At 39.5% G+C, this 7106-nt stretch overlaps 1 long non-coding RNA gene across 2 annotated transcripts in view; it reads left to right on the top strand.

Moving 5' to 3' along the window:
* The window catches only part of LOC122234509, an 84820-nt gene extending 80822 nt beyond the window's left edge, over window positions 1–3998 (top strand). For both annotated transcript variants that reach the window (XR_006212277.1, XR_006212283.1), the window contains exon 3: window positions 3831–3998. This is a non-coding gene — a long non-coding RNA (uncharacterized LOC122234509). The remainder of the gene's footprint in view (window positions 1–3830) is intronic.
* Window positions 3999–7106: the final 3108 nt, after the last annotated feature.

A 7106-nucleotide genomic window follows, 5' to 3' on the forward strand; every position in this document is an offset into this window, starting at 1 on the left:
TGTAAGAATTAAAAAAAAAAGTACCAAGATAGAAAACTAAAATTAAAAAAAGCCTTGAGTATATCTCTTGGAGTTCTTTACCACTATCACATCTAGGTTATCTGGGACTCTCTGGTCACAGTGTTTTTCACTCTAAATATACGTTACCTACTATTGTGTAACAAACTACTTCAAGATTAGCAGCTTAAAATAATAAACATTTATTATATCAGAGTTTCTGTGTGTTAGAAAGTAGGAAGCAGCTCAGCTGGATGTTTCTATCTCTGGGTTTATCATGAAGTTACAGTGAAGCTGTTGGCTGGGGCTGTAATCATCTCAAGGCTTGACTGTAGGAAGGTCTGCTTCTGAATCCATTCATATAGTTGCTGGCTGTTTGCAGATTGGGCACTCAGCAGTAGCTGAAGCCAGGTTGGCCTTGGCAAGTGGAAGCCTGTGGTTTTGAGCCCATGCATAACCTCCATCCTTGCTGCCATGGCCATTTTGTTCATGAGCTTGTTGGGCAATGGCAGGGGTGGCTGGAGAAAGAGGCTGATGACTCTTTATGGATTGGCTGTCCAAGCCACCTGTATGTTAAAATCCTCTGAGATCATTCACATGGGACAAAGTATTTTTCACATTCTGTGTCTATTCAAAAATAGCTGTCTACATACCTCCTTCCTAGACCTCCTAGCCACCAATTTTCTAACCTTGTTCCTTCCAAATCCTTGACAATCCTGCCAAGCCATTAAGCCACAGCTCCTGATTTGGTATAGACATGTACCTTTGGGCATCTCTTCCATCATTCCCTGATATTTAAATGTGTCTCTGCTCATGGAAATTCTCACACTGTCAAATAACAGCCATGGCATATTGGACAACATTACTTTTTAGTGGCATAAAACAGACATAATGTCTTCATCAAAAGAGCTTTATTGTTTTTACATAACAATTAGTCTGCAGTCTAAGCTGGGTCCTCAAGGGAAACTTTAAAAACCAAGGCACCTTCTAGCCCCCCACTAGTACCCCTGGGCCATGGTTTTCCTACTCCTGATATAAGATGATAACAAAGTTCTATTAACCTTTTGCTCAATACAGCTTCGTATTTCCATTCTAGAAGAAAGGAGGAAAGAAAGGGCAGGAGGAGAAGGATTATGCCAACAAATACTATTACCAGGAAAACAAGAGCTTCCCTACTCTGCTTATATCTTACTGGCCAGAACTATGTTCCATGGTGTTCCACAGTGGAATAGAGTCCGAGGAGATGAATATTTCTCAGTGGTCATATTGCCTCCCAAAACAAAATTGGGATTCTCTAAGTGAGGAGGAAAGGATGAATGGATATTGGCAGTTTCCATTATTTATTATCTTTTTCTTTTCTATAGTTTGTTGCAGTGGTGGTTAGAAACAACTGTAGGTTGAGGATATGGGGGAAAGGATAGGAGAAAGAGGAAGGTACTGTCAGGAAGAGAAATTGGATGCTAGAGGAATGGAATCCCTTCATTTTTAGTAAATTTAGTTAATTTCCACTTCATATAAGGTGCCATTTTGTTTCTAAGAGAGAAGACCTAGGAGGTAAGTATTCCTTAAATTTCATGCCACTTCTGCCTTCCTTTCCTCTCTGAAAGGAGAACCTCTTGTTCACCCATTATTGTTTGATGAGTCTTACAAGGATTTGCTTTGGTCCACAATACCTGTTTGGGGGTTGTCTGTCTTCTCTGTCAACAACCAAAGTGGTTTCTTTGAGTTTCCTTATTCCTCTGGAGACACTGGCTGTACATTTGCTGTCTAAAGCAAAAGAATGACTCTAAGATCATGTTTTGTGGTTGAGTAGTTAGGAAGGGCAGAGATTATTATACTAGTGAGGCAGGCAATTTTAAGTAGGAGGGATTTGGGAAGATACAAGTTCATACCATCTATCTAATACATCAAGTTTTCTACTTGGCCTAAGCAAGGGTGTTTAGTGGTAGACATTGTCCTTTAACTCATCTCAGTGCCACTGAACACCTAAGCCCTAGAATGCTAGAATTATATCTAGATGCTCTCTAGATTCCTGGGGGATAGACTTTGAACAGGGTGGCCTTCTGTGCAAAAGCTGTTTTATGTTCATGACTGTATTTAATTCACAAGCCACCAGCATCACAAGTCAAATGGCAGATTTTCCTACCAATGAATTGTTCTTATGCCATCTTCTGACATTGAACTGGGATAGAACATAGATTATTTGTTGGGGGGGCATTGATTAACACATTTGTTATGTGTGAGACTAATATACATGATAAATCATAGATACATTGATAAACTGAAAGAAGAATTTACTGTGCTATAAAAATCTCTATGTCTAAACTAATAGTGAATACAGTGATATAAACCTGGTGTCACAGCTCACAAACAATGTAGAAAAAGATTTTAATTCTTCATTTTCCCTGAGATAAGTATTGCCAGTCTCAGTGAAAACCTATTCAATCAGAGTTTCTCCTTCTTGGATTAGTAGATTTTAATAATTTAAGTCATGTCTTTGATTCCTAGGTTGTCTCCATGGCAACCTAGTTGGAAGTCTTTTTGGCAACTAAGTGGGTGAGAACATGTCCCATAGCCACCTGACTTATGGAAAAATGCCACCAGCTGTTTATTTTTCATTTCTAACAAGTTACAGAACATCATATTAGAATATTATCCCCTGAATATTTGTCCTGAGGAGGATTTAGACTCTTGTATTTCATAGTTTGGGACTCTACTGATCTCCACCTGACATGACACCACCCATTTCTTTCCAGTCTATGTTCTCTATTCTGGTGTGGCCAGTATCCCAGGTCATTGATTCTGTGGGAAAGCCAAACTTCTCAGAAGGAGAAAGGCTTATGGCTGCCAATCTGGCTATTGTCTGTGACCTTGATATTCCCTCTATGACCCATGCCCTGCAGGACTTTGTGATTTTCTGTCTCTTCCAACCCAGGGATATACTTTGGCAGCTGATCTGTCACAACACTTGAATAAAGTTCTCTTCTTGTTCATGACCCACTTCTTAATAATAAGAACATGAAGTCAAAGTGGAGGAAGGGAGTTTAGAACACTCAATTCTTCATTACCTGCCATCCCATTCTCTGGCAGCTCATTACACAGGGCTGCCAAATTCCTAGGTAAGATGTCAGGCTACCTTGAAAACTACATTTACTAAAAACTTCATTTGTAACAGACATCCAAGGGAACGTAAGAAAGTAGCAGAGAACAATTAGCTGACAATATCTTTTTCTGGATCTACTTCATTATTTATCCTGTTCTTGCAACTGTCAGAACATATTTGTGTGTTCATTCGTTTAAAAACACTGGCAGGAGCTAGTAGAAATCCAGTTTTCAGTTTTTCTTCCATGGTAGTCTCATGGAGAGATCATACTTTTTCATACCCTAAAGAAATATAGCTTGTAGGAGTCCAGAGAGCAGGAGCTTCAGGTTAACTTACAAAGGAAGGTATAAGAAATCCTCTCGTAAAAATTTTATAGTATTGTAACATCTCAATTCTCTTCTCTATCCTCACATAATACTCTTTTCTTTCTTCACATGAAAACTATTTTTCACTGTATTTGTAATTTCTCCTTAGATCTTTACTTTTCCTCAGATAAGCCCCAGTTCTGGGTTCCGTGGGTTATCTGGCTGTAGCAGAGACAGCTAGCTAACCACCACACATGTGTACTTCCCTTTCCACAGTGGGCAACTGTCCAGCTGGAGACTACTCTTCCCAGTCTCCTTGAATCAAAGCAGGATTGTGTGATTAGTTTTCTCCAAATAGAATATGAGCAGAAGTTATATGCTTCTCTTCTGAGCTGGGGTTTTAAGAAATGATTGTGCATTCTCAGCCCTTTCTTCTCAGGACCTCTGACAAGATTCAAAGAACTCTGAGGTCCAAGGGGATGGTGGAGCCACCGGGCAGAAGGTGACTATGTCCTGAATTACCACGTGAAGACACTTGGCAAACGCCTGGACAGTGCCATAAGTATGCAATAAACTTCTCTTGTGTTAAGTCACTAGAATTTTACGACTTATTTGTTAAAGCAGCTGGTGATAGTCTATCTGACATATAATCTTTTTAAAAATAGCCTTTTTATTTTGAGAGAGAGAGAATTCACACATGAAAGGGGAAGGGGCAGAGAGAGAGGGACAGAGAGAATTCCAAGCAGGCTCTGCACTGTCAGTATGGAGCCCAGAGTAGGACTTGAACTCAGGAGCCGTGAGGTCATGACCTGAGCTGAACTTGGACACCTAACCAATTGAGCCAGCCAGGTGCCCCTCTAATATACCATCTTTAATCCCAGATTTCATCTTTTCCATCATTGGTCCTTTATAAACTGGTTGCTTCCTGTCTTCCTTTGTTCCTTCTTACTCTCCATGATTTTCCTGGGTGAACAGCTAAAGAGATAGGTAAGACTAGAAATAGAGGACAAGTGGGGAGATGATGAATTCTGTTTTGGAGATATTAATTTGAATTGCCTATGGGATAGTCAGGTGAGGACATCAAGTAAGAATTTAGACATTTGCCTCCAATTTCAGTAAAGTGTAGGCTAGAGGTACAAGTTTCAGAGTCAATAGCATAACACATTTAACTCCAGAAGGATTGTTGAGATTATCTAGGAAGAGAGAGTAGAGAATGTAGAAATGAGCCAAAGATTGAGCCTTAAGGTCTTCAACATTTAGAGGATGCACAGGGAAGGTGTTTGACAGAGTAGAAGGGGAAATAGAAGGAAAACCAGGAAAGGATGTCAAAGGAGGCAAGAGAGAAGATTTGGTCAAGAAGGAAGGAGTGGTCACTATTTCAAATGTTATTGACTAGTGGGATAACCATGGCAGCATCAATGACCTTGATAAGAGATGCTTCTTCAGGTTGATGGTGGGAAGCCAGACTAGAATCATTGAGGATAGAACTAGAGGTAAGGACATGGAGACTGTCTGGTGTAAAAGACCCTGCAAAAAATCACACAGGAAGAACAGCAGGGAAATAAGGTAGAGTGGAAGGGGGTGTGGGATGTGGGGTCAAGGAAGATTTTCTTGAAAAAATTTTTTAAAATATTTATTTATTTTTGAGAGACAGAGAGAGACAGCATGAATGGAGGAGGAACAAAGACAGAGAGAGAGAGAGAGAGACAGACAGACAGACAGACAGAATAAAAAGCAGGCTCCAGGCTCTGAGCTGTTAGCATAGATCGTAATGTGGGGCTTGAGCCCACGAACTACAAGATCATGACCTGAGCCAAAGTCGGACACTTAACCAACCCAGGTTCCCCAAGGAAGGTTTTCTTAAGATGGTAATCCCTTGAGCCCATTATATGCTATTGGAAATGATCCAGTCGGAAAAGGATAAAAAAGACACAGGAACATGCACACCATGACACTTTCCAACTGTTCAACATGAATCAGATGCAGTGAAGTTTCTTCTTACTCTATAGACCCTTCCATGATTGAGCCAACCTAACGTGACTTCCGCTTCCTCCAGCCTCCTACAGAATGTATGGCATGTATGGCTTTTCATATAGTTGCTCTGAACAGCTTGGTATGGTAGAAGCACCAGTGTTTGGAGTTGGAAAGACTGGAACTGAGTTTTCTCTGTCCCCTTTCCAATGTTTCTCTAGGCACATCACTTTTCACTTTTTGTCACTTTCTATTCCCAACCATTCAGATGCACCTGAAGTCCATGTATATTGCCTCCATAAATTCTTGACCTTTTCAGGTGCTATCCCCCAAGTCAGATATGCCCATTTCCTCTTCTCTCCCTCCAGGAATGGCTAAATCCTACTAATCAAGCTCAAGTGTCTTCTGTATAATACTTCCTTGACCTTGTTAGTTAGATGATCATTCAGTGTAATCCCACAGGAACACTGAATTCTTCTGCAATAGCACTTATTGCACTGAAGGACAATTGTCTTTAATAGTCTTACTCTCTAATAGGCCTTGAGCATCTTATTTTTCCTTCCCTTCCTCTGTGTTCATCAGTTTTGTTTCTTAGAGGGACGCAAACCATAAGAGACTCTTAAATACAGAGAATAAACTGAGGGTTGCTGGAGGAGAGATGGGTATGGATATGGGCTAAATGGATGATGGGCATTAAAGAAGGCACTTGTTGGGATGAGCATTGGGTTATATGTAAGTGATGAACCACTGAATGCTACTCCCGAAGCCCATACTACCCTGTGTGTTAAGTAACTTGAATTTAAATACATAAATTTTAAAAAATTAAAAAAATAAGCCTTGAGCATCTTGACAGTAGAAACCATGCCCCATTTATCTCTGATATCCAAGTGACTTTCACAGTGTCAGTCACATGAAAGACATTCAAAAAATTTTTAAGGAATGAATGGATGACTGAAATAGGCAGAAGATTGGCTGTTGTTTTCTGGAGTCATTTGTCATTAACGATCTTTGTTTACACAGTGTCTAAACAATATTTTTTTGCTTACGTGGGTGCTCAGATATGTATGGCCTGCATTGAATCATACATCATTATGTTAAAGGATAAAGAAATGTTCACGTCACTGCTAGAACGTTAGTAAAATATATTCTAATAATAGATGGTGTGACTTAAGAAACTTTAAGAAATAGAAACAGAGAAGAAATTGGGTAAATAAACACAATATACTGATGAAATTGCCTGGAAAAAAGCTTTTGATTTTAAAGAAACCAAGGGGCATTACACAATATATTTCCAGGGGTGAGAAAGTTAATTCTCATTGGATAACAAAAATTAATATATGATACAATGTCAGTAATAATTATCTTAAACTGATGTTGAGAAAATATCTTTCTGTTACTGTTGTTTTAATCCCCTCTTGATACAGAGGGGAAGTGGAAAGGGTATACTGTCTCATCTTCAGGGCAATTTATCTTAACAGATATGTCACTTTTCAATGAGACTGTTTGTGAATTACCTGTAGGTGCTTTGAAAAGCCAGACTTACAATTCAGTCATAAGCAGCACATTTGTTTTATGAAATCAGTCACCTTGCAGGCTCTGTGATTAGAAGGTGCTCCTTTAGAACCACTAGGATCTCCCAGCTGCCTCATAATGGACATTGAAAAAATGTCCTTGAACTTTAGGGGATCAAAGTGACAACAACACACTGAATAGAAGATAAGGAACTTGTG

The sequence above is a fragment of the Panthera tigris genome, chromosome A1 (genome assembly GCF_018350195.1).
Source record: "Panthera tigris isolate Pti1 chromosome A1, P.tigris_Pti1_mat1.1, whole genome shotgun sequence".
Lineage (NCBI taxonomy): Eukaryota > Metazoa > Chordata > Mammalia > Carnivora > Felidae > Panthera > Panthera tigris.